The following is a 15032-nucleotide window of genomic DNA, read 5'->3' as shown; positions in this document are numbered from 1 at the left end:
CGGCCCACACCAACACGGACAACGCAAACACGGCACACACAAAAACACGGCACACGCAAACAAGGCACGCGCAATACACGGCACACGCCAACACGGACAACGCAAACACGGCACACACAAACACGGCACACGCAAACACGCCACATGCAAACACGGCACAGACAAACATGGCACAGACAAACACGGCACACACAAACACGCCACAAGCAAACATGCCACACGCAAACACGGCACACGCAAACACGCCACACGCAAAACATGCCACACACAAACCCGCCACACACAAAACACGCCACATGCCACATGCAAACACGCCATGTGCAAACAGGCTGTGTGGTGGAGGTGGGCCGCAGTCTGCGTGTGTGATCTGTGACTTGTGTGCGTGTGTAACCCGTGTTCCCGTGTGCAGGAGGCGTGCTGTGCGGTGGTGGAGGGCCACAGTCTCCGTGATCGGGCCCATGTGGCGGAGGCGGCCCAGCGGCAGGCGAGCGGCGCCGACACGGATCACCAGGAAGTCGTGCGGCACGCTGCAAGCCCAGATCAGCGAGCTCAGCGCCCAGCGCCGGCACCGCACGGCAAGGGGGGGGGGGCGGGGGGGAGGGGGAGGGGGCCAGGGGGGCAGGGGGGCAGGGGGGCCAGGGGGCAGCAAGGGGGAGGGGGGGCAGAGGGGGGGGATGGGGCAAGGCAAGGGGGGCCAGGGGGGCAGGAGGAGAAGGGGGGGGTGGGGAGGGGGGCACGGGGGGGAGGGGGCCAGGGGGGGCACGGGGCAGGGTGGGCAAGGGGGAGGGGGGGGCAGAGGGGGGGATGGGGCAAGGCAAGGGGGGGGGCGGGGAAGAGGGGGCAGGGGGGGAAGAGGGGGCAGGGGGGGGACAAGGGGAGGCAGGGGGAAGGGGGCAAGGCAAGGGGGAGCGTGGCGGGGCGTGGGGGGGTTTCACACGGGGGGAGGGTGGATGGAACGAGTTGCCAGAGGTGGGGGGGCTCCTTTTTTCACGCACACACACGTGTACATGCTCACACACGCATGTACACACACACACACACGTTTCGTACACACACACACACACACATGCCTATATGCACAGACATGCACACGTGTACATGCTCACACACGCACAAACACACAAACACACATACATACACATGCAGGCACATGCACATACACTTTGATGGGGTCACACATGCGTTCACACACACACTCACAGACACACACGTGTTGACACACACACTGATGGTGTTGCCGTGTGCGTGTGCGTGTGCAGGATGACACGCAGGACCTGAGGAAGAGGCTCGCCGTGATGCACTGTCAGCTCCGCAAGTGCGAGGCGGCGCGGAAAACATCCAGCTCTCCACGTGGAAACTACTGCACTTTGTGGAGGTGACTGACCCCCCCGACCCCCCCGCTCCCCCCCAACCCCCCCGACCCCCGACCCCCCCCCCGACCCCTCCATCCCCCCAACCCCCCGACCCACCCCCCTCTCTCCTCCCTCTCTCCCCTCTCTCTCCCCTTCTCCCCCTCTCTCCCCCTCTCCCCCTCTCTCCCCCATCTCCCTTCTCCCTCTCTCCCCCCCTCTCCCTCCCCTCTCTCCCCTCTCTCCCCCCTCTCTCCCCCCTCTCTCCCCCCTCTCTCCCCCCTCTCTCCCCCCCTCCTCTCCCCTCTCTCCCCCCTCTCTCCCCCCTCTCTCCCCTCTCTCTCCCCCCTCTCTCCCCCCTCTCTCCCCCTCTCTCCCCCCTCTCTCCCCCTCTCTCCCCCCTCTCTCTCCCCTCTCTCTCCCCCTCTCTCTCCCCTCTCCCCCTGTCCCCCCCCCGGTGCTGCCTGACCCATGTTGTGTGTTTGTGTGCAGATGGATCTGCCCGCTGACCCGCCAGCCGGCCCCACCACTGCCCGGTACGTGACCTGGGGGGGGATGCATCGAGGAGACCCCCGCAACATGTTTGTCTTGCGGTTGTGGGGAGTGGGAGATGGGTGGGTGGGATTGGGGTGGGTGGGGGATGGGTGGGGGTTGGTGGGGTGGGAGTGGGTGGGGGGGATGGATGGGTGGGTAGGGGATTGGTGGGGGATGAGTGGGGGGTGGGGTGGGATGGGTGGGGATTGGTGGGGGATGGGCGGGTGGGAGTGGGGTGGGGATGGTTGGGGGGGATGGATGGATGGATGGGGGGTGGGGGGTGGAGGGTGGGGGGTGGGTGGGGGTGAGGGGGCCGTGCGTGCACGGTGTGTAACAGCAGATCCTGTTCCGGTTCCAGCCCCGGCGCCAGGAGGTTTTCGGGGCCGGCGGCAACTCCGAGCCCCCCATGGAACGGCCTCAACCCCGGCAACATGGCCCCCGCACCGAGCTCCCCCGCCCGGGAACTGTGCACAACCGTACGCTCCCTAATAGAGGCTGACTGTGAGTACACCCCCCCTCTCCCCCCTCACCCCCCTCACCCCCACCACTTCCCCCTCTCCCCACCACTCTCCCCCTCACTCACTCATTCATCCCCCTCCCCCTCTCCACACCCCTCTCCCCCCTCACCCCTCTCCCCCCCTCACCCCTCTCTCCCCTCACCACCTCACTCACTCACTCACTCACCCCCCTTCCCCCCTCAACCCTCTCCCCTCCCCCCTCTCCTCCCTCCCTCGCTCCCCCCTCCCCCCGCCTATCCCAGCATCCTCACAAACTCTCTCATGTGTCACGGTGGCGCAGCGGGTAGAGCTGCTGCCTCACAGCGCCGGAGACCCGGGTTCCATCCCGACTACGGGCGCCGTCTGTGCGGAGTTTGTACGTTCTCCCCGTGACCAGCGTGGGTTTTCTCCGGGCGCTCCGGTTTCCTCCCACACTCCAAAGACGTGCAGGTTTGTAGGTTAATCGTCTCGGTGTGTGTGTAAATTGTCCCAAGTGTGTGTAGGATAGTGTTAGTGTGCGGGGATCGCTGGTCGGTGCGGACTCGATGGGCCGAAGGGCCTGTTTCCGCACTGTATCTCTAAACTAAACTACAAAGAAGCCAGACGCAGGCAGTCTGTGGCAACTTGTCATGAATATAACATCACCATCAATAATTTGTTCCTGTTCGTTCCTATTTATAGAGAGAAAAGTCACATCCATTAGAGAATGGTTTTATTCACCAGCCAATGGTGACTGCTAACTCAACACAAGTCTTTAAACAAACACCCATCTCTAACAGGTTGGCAGGCAAGGAGCACTTATATTTGCAGGAGAAGATTTTATCTTAGAGACAGAGGGTGGAAACAGGCCCTTCGGCCCACCGAGTCCGTACCGACCAGCGATCCCCGCACACTAACACCATCCTACACACACACTAGGGGCAATCTTTACAATTACACCGAGCCAATTAACTGGCAAACCCGCACATCTTTGGCTCGAAGGGCCGAATGGCCTCCTCCTGCACCTATTTGCTATGTTTCTATGACTAACGATATTAACACGATCCTACACACACACCAGGGACAATTTTTACATTTACACCGAGCCAATTAACCTGCATATTTGTACGTCTTTGGAGCGTGGGAGGAAACCGGAGCGCCCGGAGAAAACCCACGCAGGTCACGGGGAGAACGTGCAAACTCCGCACAGACGGCGCCCGTGGTCGGGATGGAACCCGGGTCTCTGGCGCCGTGACGCGGCAACTCTACCACCGTGCCACCCTATAACGACGTAGAGAGAGAGAGAGAGAGAGAGAAAGGGTGCATCCATTAGGAAAGGAACGAATGTTTCTCTTCAAGAGCCAAGGCTGAGGACTGGCTCAGCACCAGGCTTTCAAATGATCCATTTCTATCTAACGAGTGGGAATGTGCTCAGAAGGAGAGCTTTTATTTGCGTTGCGGAGTTTATAGTTTAGTTCCGTTTATTGTCACGTGTACCGGGGTACAGTGAAAAGCTTTGTTGTTGCGCGCTAACCAGTCCGCGGAAAGACAGCACACGATTACAATGGAGCCGTCCACAGTGAACAGACACAGGGTAAAGGGAATAACATTTAGTGCGAGGGGTAAAGCCTGGTCCAAATGTGTAGGAAGGAACTGCAGGCGCTGGTTTAAACCAAAAATGCTGGAGTAACTCAGCGGGTCAGGCAGCATCACGGTGGCGCAGCCTCACAGCGCCGGAGACCCGGGTTCCATCCCGACTACGGGCGCCGTCTGTACGGAGTTTGTACGTTCTCCCCGTGACCCGCGTGGGTTTTATCCGGGTGCTTCGGTTTCCTCCCACACTCCAAAGGCGTGCAGGTTTGTAGGTTAATTGGCTTGGTGTGTGTGTAAACTGTCCCTGGTGTGTGTAGGATAGTGTTAATGTGTGGGGATCGCTGGTCGGCACGGACCCGTTGGGCCGAAGGGCCTGTTTCTGCGCTGTATCTCTAAACTAAAACTAAGGAAACTTTGATTTAATTATCAGTTGGATTTTGGTCTAATTAAATTCAAACCTTTCCTGTACAACCTCCGTGGGTTTGTTTGTGTAATTATTCTGCCCTTTTTAATAATTACAGCAATCTATTTCCCTCCGTGGACCTGCAGTGTTGCTGGTTTGTGTGTGTGTGTGTGCTGTCTATAGGGGTTGCCAACTTCCTCACTCCCAAATACGGGACAAAGGGTGACGTCACCGCCCCACGTGGCCTCACCCAGCCAGCGGCCACGTGCTCCCGCTCCACCAATGGCGGCCGCCCGGGCCGGGAGGCGGGTTGCTACGCAACCTCCGTTAGGCGGTGCCCGGGCCTCAGGGCCTACAGTGTCCGGGCCTACAGCGTCCGGGCCTACAGCGTTCGGGCCTGCAGAGTACGGGCCTACAGCGTCCGGGCCTACAGCGTCCGGGCCTACAGTACCCGGGCCTACAGTGTCGGGGCCTACAGCGTCCGGGCCTACAACGTCCGGGCCTACAGCGCCCCCCGGGCCTACAGCATCCGGGCCTACAGCATCTGGGCCTACAGCATCCGGGCCTACAGCATCCGGGCCTACAGCATCCGGGCCTACAGCACCCCCCGGGCCTACAGCATCCGGGCCTACAGCATCCGGGCCTACAGCATCTGGGTCTACAGCGCCCCTCGGGCCTACAGCACCCCCCGGACCTACAGCATCCGGGCCTACAGCACCCCCCGGGCCTACAGCGTCCGGGCCTACAGGCCTAATACGGGACAAGGGCGGTCCCGTCCGGGACAAACCAATTAAACCCAATATACGGGATGTCCCGGCTAATACGGGACGGTCGGCAACACTAGCTGTCTGTGATCCTCGGTGGGGATCAGGGCAGCAAAGTCCAGCTGCTGAGCGATACCCCGGTCGGTGTGTCTCGCCTCCACTCACTGACCTTGGCTGCACGAACACGTCATCCATCTCATTCCATTACTTCCACTATGGGGCGGCACGGTGGCGCAGCGGGTAGAGCTGCTGCCTCACAGCACTTACAGCGCCAGAGACCCGGGTTCCATCCCGACTACGGGCGCCGTCTGTACGGAGTTTGTACGTTCCCCCCGTGACCTGCGTGGGTTTTCTCCGAGATCTTCGGTTCCCTCCCACACTCCAAAGACGTACAATTATGCAGGTTAATTGGCTGGGTGTAAATGTAGAAATTGTCCCTGGTGTGTGTGTAGGATAGTGTTAATGTTGCTAGTCATAGAAACATTGAAAATAGGTGCAGGAGGAGGCCATTCGACCCTTCGAGCCAGCACCGCCATTCATTGTGATCATGGCTGATCGTCCACAATCAGTAACCCGTGCCTGCCTTCTCCACACATCAATAGACAATAGACAATAGGTGCAGGAGGAGGCCATTCGGCCCTTCGAGCCAGCACCGCCATTCATTGTGATCATGGCTGATCATCCACAATCAGTACCCTGTTCCTGCCTTCTCCCCATACCCCCTGACTCCGCTATCCTTAAGAGCTCTATCCAGCTCTTTTTGTAAGAAAATAACTGCAGATGCTGGTACAAATCAAAGGTATTTATTCACAAAATGTTGGAGTAACTCAGCAGGTCAGGCAGCATCTCTGGAGAGAAGGAATGGGTGACGTTTCGGGTCGAGACCCTTCCTCAGACTGATTCCACTAGCCTCTAGAGCTCTGTCTAATTCTCTTTTAAATTCATTTGAACTCTCTTTTAAATTAATTCTATCTCTCTTTTAGATTCTTTGGCCGGCGCGGACTCGATGGGCCGAAGGGCCTGTTTCCACGCTGCATCTCAGAGCATCACTGATGCTGGAGTGCAGTGCTGGGTTGTATTGCTTGGGGCTTGCCACGGCTCCTGACATCCTGCCAGCCCTCTGGACTCCGTCTATAAATACCGGCAAGGACACGTCTGTCAGCCCGTGTTAGTGTCAGCCCTGGCTGCCCAAACAATCGCCCAGCCCGCTCACACAGAGAACAGCACAGCCCAGCAACAGGCCCCTCAGCCCACAGCACCTATACCAACCTCACTGGAATTTAGAAGGATGAGAGGAGATCTTATCGAAACGTATAAGATTATTAAGGGGTTGGACACGTTAGAGGCAGGAAACATGTTCCCAGTGTTGGGGGAGTCCAGAACCAGGGGCCACAGTTTAAGAATAAGGGCCATTTAGAACTGAGATGAGGAAAAACTTTTTCAGTCAGAGAGTTGTGAATCTGTGGAATTCTCTGCCTCAGAAGGCAGTGGAGGCCAATTCTCTGAATGCATTCAAGAGAGAGCTAGATAGAGCTCTTAAGGATAGCGGAGTCAGGGGGTATGGGGAGAAGGCAGGAACGGGGTACTGATTGAAAATGATCAGCCATGATCACATTGAATGGCGGTGCGTACAGGCTTGAAGGGCCGAATGGCCTCCTCCTGCACCTATTGTCTATTGTCCATAAACACGCTGCCGGGTCCAATTCCTCCCCTCTCTCCGCACGTCCTCCCTAGCTCAAGATTCAACATTCAGTTTATCGTCTCGTGTACCAATTAAGGTACAGCGAAATTCGTGTTGCCAGAGAGCCATCTATGTACTGAAACTTTTGTTTGTTCGTTTGTTCCTAAACTACAGCCAAAACGGTACACGTTCGCGCGACAATTCTCAGCCCACCTTGCCTCCCCTTGATAACCTAAATGATAAATATAACATGATAAATATAAACACAGATTTCAATGAAACTTCTTCCATTAGCTAATGGAAGAAGTTTCATTGAAATCGGTGTTATATTTTAAAAGTTATTCACATTTTAAAGTTTAAATCTATCTCCTAGGAAGGGGGGGAGGGAGGGAGGGAGGGGGGAAGGAGGATATGGGGGTGTTGAGGGGGATGGAGTGGGGGGAGGGGAGGGGGAAGAGGGAGAGGGGGAGAGTGGAGGAGGAGAGGGTTCCAGACCAATGCAGGAGAGGTTTGGGCCTAACAGGTCCACTTGGTCTAGCACTAAGTAAAAAGCAACAAGACACCCAGCCATTTACAGTAAAATTTAACATGAACACCCACCACAGCGGATTCCACATTCCTCACTGTGATGGGAGGTGATAAAGTCCAATCACCTTCCTCTTTGTAAGAAAATAACTGCAGATGCTGGTACAAATCGAAGGTATTAATTCACAAAATGCCGGAGTAACTCAGCGGGTCAGGCAGCATCTCAGGAGAGAAGGAATGGGTGACGTTTCGGGTCGAGGCCCTTCCTCAGACCCTACGTTTTGGGTCGAGACCCTTCTTCAGACCCTACCCCTTTGTTCACCTGCGGTCGGGGCTGTTGAACCGTCTGCGGTCAGTGCTGCCGACTGTCCGATGTCCGGCCCCTCGTGTCGGGACGATCCTAACTCCGGCGTTGGGACAGATTGAAACTCTCTCCTCGGCATATCTTCAGCGGGTAGTCCATAGAGCTCAGAGGGCCATCGGAACACAGCTACCAGCCTTGGAGGGCATCTACAACACACGATGCCTCAGAAAAGCCACCAGCATCCACAAAGACTCTTCACACCCCTGCAACAGTCTGTTCGAACTTCTACCATCGGGCAGACGATACAAGGCCTTCTACGCCCGCACCTCCAGACTCAGGAACAGCTCCATCCCCAGGGCCATAGCTGCTATGAACCGGTCCTGCTGAGCCGGATGGTCACATCGCACAGTGAACTGGCACAGATCTACTTGCACTTTATTCTAGTTTAAAACTGTTCCAATTTTGTTTCACTGGGTTATTTAAATTAATACTGACTAGCTAATTAATTTATTGCATCGTATGGGAGGTGCATTCCCAATCTCGTTGTACCCCCGTACAATGACAATAAAGATGTATTGTATTGGGGGAGTCCAGAACCAGGGGCCACAATTTAAGAATAAGGGGTCGGCCATTTAGAACGGAGATGAGGAAAACCTTTTTAAGTCAGAGAGTTGTAAATCTGTGGAATTCTCTGCCTCAGAAGGCAGAGGAGGCCAATTCTCTGAATGCATTCAAGAGAGAGTTAGATAGAGCTCTTAAGGATAGCGGAGTCAGGGGGTATGGGGAGAAGGCAGGAACGGGGTACTGATTGAGAATGATCAGCCATGATCACATTGAATGGCGGTGCGTACAGGCTCGAAGGGCCGAATGGCCTCCTCCGGCATCTATTATCTATTGTATTGTATTGTTTCTGATCGCCTCTCCCTCTCCCCCTAGGCCTGCCCTATGGATGGGAGGAATCGCAAACCACAGACGGCATCAAGTATTTCATCAAGTGAGTACCTCAGGGACAGTGTCTGCTTGTTAACTTGTGGGTGGCTGGGGTGTACAGGCTCAGAACGCTGCCCTTGTGGGTGGCTGGGATGTACAGGCTCAGAACGCTGCCCTTGTGGGTGGCTGGGATGTACAGGCTCAGAACGCTGCCCTTGTGGGTGGCTGGGATGTGTGTACAGGCTCAGAACGCTGCCCTTGTGGGTGGCTGGGATGTACAGGCTCAGAACGCTGCCCTTGTGGGTGGCTGGGGTGTACAGGCTCAGAACGCTGCCCTTGTGGGTGGCTGGGGTGTACAGGCTCAGAACGCTGCCCTTGTGGGTGGCTGGGGTGTGTGTACAGGCTCAGAACGCTGCCCTTGTGGGTGGCTGGGGTGTGTGTACAGGCTCAGAACGCTGCCCTTGTGGGTGGCTGGGGTGTGTGTACAGGCTCAGAACGCTGCCCTTGTGGGTGGCTGGGGTGTGTGTACAGGCTCAGAACGCTGCCCTTGTGGGTGGCTGGGGTGTGTGTACAGGCTCAGAACGCTGCCCTTGTGGGTGGCTGGGGTGTACAGGCTCAGAACGCTGCCCTTGTGGGTGGCTGGGGTGTACAGGCTCAGAACGCTGCCCTTGTGGGTGGCTGGGGTGTACAGGCTCAGAACGCTGCCCTTGTGGGTGGCTGGGGTGTGTGTACAGGCTCAGAACGCTGCCCTTGTGGGTGGCTGGGGTGTGTGTACAGGCTCAGAACGCTGCCCTTGTGGGTGGCTGGGGTGTACAGGCTCAGAACGCTGCCCTTGTGGGTGGCTGGGGTGGATGTACAGGCTCAGAACGCTGCCCTTGTGGGTGGCTGGGGTGGGTTTACAGGCTCAGAACGCTGCCCTTGTGGGTGGCTGGGGTTTACAGGCTCAGAACGCTGCCCTTGTGGGTGGCTGGGGTGTACAGGCTCAGAACGCTGCCCTTGTGGGTGGCTGGGGTGTACAGGCTCAGAACGCTGCCCTTGTGGGTGGCTGGGGTGTGTGTACAGGCTCAGAACGCTGCCCTTGTGGGTGGCTGGGGTGTGTGTACAGGCTCAGAACGCTGCCCTTGTGGGTGGCTGGGGTGTACAGGCTCAGAACGCTGCCCTTGTGGGTGGCTGGGGTGTACAGGCTCAGAACGCTGCCCTTGTGGGTGGCTGGGGTGTACAGGCTCAGAACGCTGCCCTTGTGGGTGGCTGGGGTGTGTGTACAGGCTCAGAACGCTGCCCTTGTGGGTGGCTGGGGTGTGTGTACAGGCTCAGAACGCTGCCCTTGTGGGTGGCTGGGGTGTACAGGCTCAGAACGCTGCCCTTGTGGGTGGCTGGGGTGGATGTACAGGCTCAGAACGCTGCCCTTGTGGGTGGCTGGGGTGGGTTTACAGGCTCAGAACGCTGCCCTTGTGGGTGGCTGGGGTTTACAGGCTCAGAACGCTGCCCTTGTGGGTGGCTGGGGTGTACAGGCTCAGAACGCTGCCCTTGTGGGTGGCTGGGGTGTACAGGCTCAGAACGCTGCCCTTGTGGGTGGCTGGGGTGTGTGTACAGGCTCAGAACGCTGCCCTTGTGGGTGGCTGGGGTGTGTGTACAGGCTCAGAACGCTGCCCTTGTGGGTGGCTGGGGTGTACAGGCTCAGAACGCTGCCCTTGTGGGTGGCTGGGGTGGATGTACAGGCTCAGAACGCTGCCCTTGTGGGTGGCTGGGGTGGGTTTACAGGCTCAGAACGCTGCCCTTGTGGGTGGCTGGGGTGTGTGTACAGGCTCAGAACGCTGCCCTTGTGGGTGGCTGGGGTGGGTTTACAGGCTCAGAACGCTGCCCTTGTGGGTGGCTGGGGTTTACAGGCTCAGAACGCTGCCCTTTACACCTTTAAACTTCACTTCAGTTCAGTTTATTGTCCCGTGTACCGAGGTACAGTGAAAAGCTTTTGTTGCGTGCTAACCAGTCAGCGGAAAGACAACGCATGATTACAAGCGAGCCGTTTACAGCGCACAGATAGTGCAAGGTGAAGCCAGCAAAGTCCGATCAAAGGGGCGGCACGGTGGCGCAGCGGTAGAGTTGCCGCCTTACAATGAATGCAGCGCCGGAGACCCGGGTTCCATCCCGACTACGGGCGCCGTCTGTACGGAGTTTGTACGTTCTCCCCGTGACCTGCGTGGGTTTTCTCCGAGATCTTCGGTTTCCTCCCACACTCCAAAGACGTGCAGGTTTGTAGGTTAATTGACTGGGTAATATGTAAAAATTGTCCCTAGTGGGTGTAGGATAGTGTTAGTGTGCGGGGATCACTGGGCGGTGCGGACCCGGTGGGCCGAAGGGCCTGTTTCCGACCTGTATCTCTAAATCTAAAAAAAAATCTAAGATAGTCCGAGGGTCACCAATGTGGTAGATGGTAGTTCAGCACTGCCCTCTGGGTGTGGTGGGATGGTTCAGCACTGCTCTCTGGGTGTGGTGGGATGGTTCAGCACTGCTCTCTGGGTGTGGTGGGATGGTTCAGCACTGCTCTCTGGGTGTGGTGGGATGGTTCAGCACCGCTCTCTGGGTGTGGTGGGATGGTTCAGCACTGCCCTCTGGGTGTGGTGGGATGGTTCAGCACTGCTCTCTGGGTGTGGTGGGATGGTTCAGCACTGCCCTCTGGGTGTGGTGGGATGGTTCAGCACTGCCCTCTGGGTGTGGTGGGATGGTTCAGCACTGCTCTCTGGGTGTGGTGGGATGGTTCAGCACTGCTCTCTGGGTGTGGTGGGATGGTTCAGCACTGCCCTCTGGGTGTGGTGGGATGGTTCAGCACTGCCCTCTGGGTGTGGTGGGATGGTTCAGCACTGCTCTCTGGGTGTGGTGGGATGGTTCAGCACTGCTCTCTGGGTGTGGTGGGATGGTTCAGCACTGCCCTCTGGGTGTGGTGGGATGGTTCAGTTGCCTGATAACAGCCGGGAAGAAACTGTCCCTGAATCTGGAGGTGTGCGTTTAGAGATACAGCACGGAGACAGGCCCTTCAGCCCAGCGAGTCCACGCCGACCAGCGATCCCCGCACACTAGCACTGTGCTACACACACACACACACGCACGCACACACACACACACACACACACACACACACACACACGCACACACACACACACACGCACACACACACACACGCACACACGCACGCACGCACGCACGCACGCACGCACGCACGCACGCACGCACGCACACATACTCACACACTCACACACACACGCACACACACGCACACTCACACACACTAGCACTGTGCTACACACACACACACACACACACACACACACACACACACACACACACACACGCACGCACACACACACACACACACACACACACACACACACACGCGCGCACACATGCACACACACACACACACGCGCGCACACATGCACACACACACACACCCACTAGGGATAATTTACACTTTTTACCAAGCCAATTATCCTACAAACCTGCACGTCTTTGGAGTGCGGGAGGAAACCGGAGCGCCTGGAGAAAACCCACGCAGGTCACGGGGAGAACGTACAAACTCGGTCCAGACAGCGCCCGTAGTCGGGATGGAACCCGGGTCTCTGGCGCTGTGAGGCAGCAGCTCTACCCGCTGCGCCACCGTGCCGACCTGTGGCACCTGATGAGTCCGATTTCCTTTATATCTGGATTTCAAAATTTAAGAGACTTTAATTGTTATATTTTCCGTCAATGGAGGAATGAGATTCTTCCCTGCAGCAACTTGACAGCCCAGACACACAGCAGATAACATGGAGAAATACTGTGATAAACATTCAATACATTAATGTCTGCTGGTGCGCGCTTTCAAGCTTCTGTACCTCCTGCCGGGCGGGAGCGGAGAGGACGGGGAATGACCGGGGTGGGACACGGACACGGACACGTCTGTGATTATGTCGGCTGCTTTCCCGAGGCAGCGTGAAGTGCGGATGGAGTCGATGGTGGGGAGTGTGGTGTGTGTGATGGGCTGGGCCACATCTACAATGGTGGGGAGTGTGGTGTGTGTGATGGGCTGGGCTACATCTACAATGGTGGGGAGTGTGGTGTGTGTGATGGGCTGGGCTACATCCACAACTCTCTGCGGTCTTGGACAGAGCTATTCACAAGCCCAGCTGTGGTGCAGGCCGTCAGCGTGGGTCGTGTGGGTGCATCTGTCAGAGTTCTTGTCTCAATGGCGACATGCCAAATTCCCAGAGTCTTCTGAGGAAGTAGAAGTGTTGGTATGCTTTTGTTGGCTGTAAGCCAGGTGTTTTTTAACCGGGTCTGTCTGTAACTAAGTTTGCCGATGACACAGGAATAGGCGGGGCGGCCATGTAGTTTAGTTTAGTTTAGAGATACCACTCAGAAACAGGCCCTTCGGCCCACCGAGTCCGTGCCGACCAGCGACACTACCGTACCACAGGGTCAATTTTTACAATGATACCAAGCCAATCAACCTACAAACTTGTACGTCTTTGGAGTGTGGGAGGAAACCGGAGCACCCGGAGAAAACCCCACGCAGGTCACGGGGAGAACGTACAAACTCCGTACAGACCGCGCCCGCAGTCAGGATTGAACCTGGGTCTCTGGCGCTGTGAGGCAGCAACTCTACCGCTGCACCACCGCAATGAGAATATTTAGTTATGGGCAGGTTGGGCAAAAACTCAGCTAATTAAGTTCAAGGTGTCTGAAGAAGGGTCTCGAACCAACAGGTCACCCACTCCTTCTCCCCTGAGATGCTGCCTGACCCGCTGAGTTACTCCGGACCTTTGTGTCTCTCTGAGGCTTATGGTGGAACAGGGTGAGGGTGAGGGGGGATCAAAAGGCTGAATATTTAAGTGGAAAGGAGTCACAAACGAGTGAAGACCAAGGAATCCGGGAGCTTTTGTTAAAAAAGCAGAAAACAAGTAGCGTGCAAGTACAGCTAGTAATTAAAGAGGCAAATGACATGTTTACTATTACTACTGGGGGGGTTGGAGGTTATAAATAGAGATGTATTTCCACTATGTTGAGGGAGTTGTACACAGCTAGAGAACCATGAACAATTCTGGTTCAGGTTGCCAACTGTCCCGTATTAGCCGGGACATCCCGTATATTGGGCTAAATTGGTTTGTCCCGTACGGGACCGCCCTTGCCCGTATTAGGCCCGGGGGGTGCTGTAGGCCTGGATGCTGTAGGCCCGGACGCTGTAGGCCCGGACGCTGTAGGCCCGGACACTTTAGGCCCGGATACTGCAGGCCCGGACACTGTAGGCCCGGACAGTGTAGGCCCGGACAGTGTAGGCCCGGACAGTGTAGGCCCGGACGCTGTAGGCCCGGACGCTGTAGGCCCGGACAGTGTAGGCCCGGATACTGCAGGCCCGGACACTGTAGGCCCGGACAGTGTAGGCCTGGACAGTGTAGGCCCGGACAGTGTAGGCCCGGACAGTGTAGGCCCGGACAGTGTAGGCCCAGACAGTGTAGGCCCGGACAGTGTAGGCCTGGACAGTGTAGGCCCGGACAGTGTAGGCCCGGACAGTGTAGGCCCGGACAGTGTAGGCCCAGACAGTGTAGGCCCAGACAGTGTAGGCCCAGACAGTGTAGGCCCGGACAGTGTAGGCCCGGACAGTGTAGGCCCGGATACTGCAGGCCCGGACACTGTAGGCCCAGACAGTGTAGGCCCGGACAGTGTAGGCCCGGACAGTGTAGGCCCGGACAGTGTAGGCCCGGATGCTGTAGGCCTGGACGCTGTAGGCCCGGACGCTGTAGGCCCAGACAGTGTAGGCCCGGACAGTGTTGGCCCGGACAGTGTAGGCCCGGACAGTGTAGGCCCGGACAGTGTAGGCCCGGACGCTGTAGGCCCGGACGCTGTAGGCCCGGACATTGTAGGCCTGGACAGTGTAGGCCCGGACATTGTAGGCCTGGACAGTGTTGGCCCGGACAGTGTTGGCCCGGACACTGTTGGCCCGGACTCTGTAGGCCCGGACGCTGTAGGCCAGGATGCTGTAGGCCCAGACAGTGTAGGTCCGGAGGCCCAGCCGCCGCCTAACGGAGGTTGCGTAGCAACCCACCTCCCAACGCGGGCGGCCGCCATTGGTGGAGCGGAAGCACGTGGCCGCTGGCTGGGTGAGATCACGCGGGGCGCGGGGCGGTGACGTCACCTTGTCCCATATTTGGGAGTGAGATAGTTGGCAACCCCTAGTTCTGGTCCTCTTAGTGAAGTGATGCCCTGAAGAAGGGTCTCGACCCGAAACATCACCCATTCCTTCTCTCCAGAGATGCTGCCTGACCTGCTGAGTTACTCCAGCATTTTGTGTCCACCTTTGATTTAAACCAGCATCTGCAATTCCTTCCTAACATACCTGCTAGCATTGGAGGCCATTCAAAAGTGACTCCCGAGGCTAATTCCTGGGATGAGAAGGTTGTTCCCTGATGACTGTCTGAGGGAATTAGCCCAGTATTCCTCAG

The 15032-nt window shown here is 57.3% G+C and overlaps 1 long non-coding RNA gene across 1 annotated transcript; it reads left to right on the top strand.

The window, feature by feature from the left end:
* Nucleotides 1-1296: 1296 nt before the first annotated feature.
* Nucleotides 1297-2364, top strand: LOC144594972 (uncharacterized). Its single transcript, XR_013547436.1, has 3 exons — nt 1297-1375; nt 1842-1885; nt 2242-2364. It is a non-coding gene; the product is annotated as an uncharacterized LOC144594972 (long non-coding RNA).
* Nucleotides 2365-15032: the final 12668 nt, after the last annotated feature.

The sequence above is a fragment of the Rhinoraja longicauda genome, chromosome 6 (assembly GCF_053455715.1).
Source record: "Rhinoraja longicauda isolate Sanriku21f chromosome 6, sRhiLon1.1, whole genome shotgun sequence".
NCBI lineage: Eukaryota > Metazoa > Chordata > Chondrichthyes > Rajiformes > Arhynchobatidae > Rhinoraja > Rhinoraja longicauda.
This window is presented reverse-complemented; position numbering and strand designations above follow the sequence as displayed.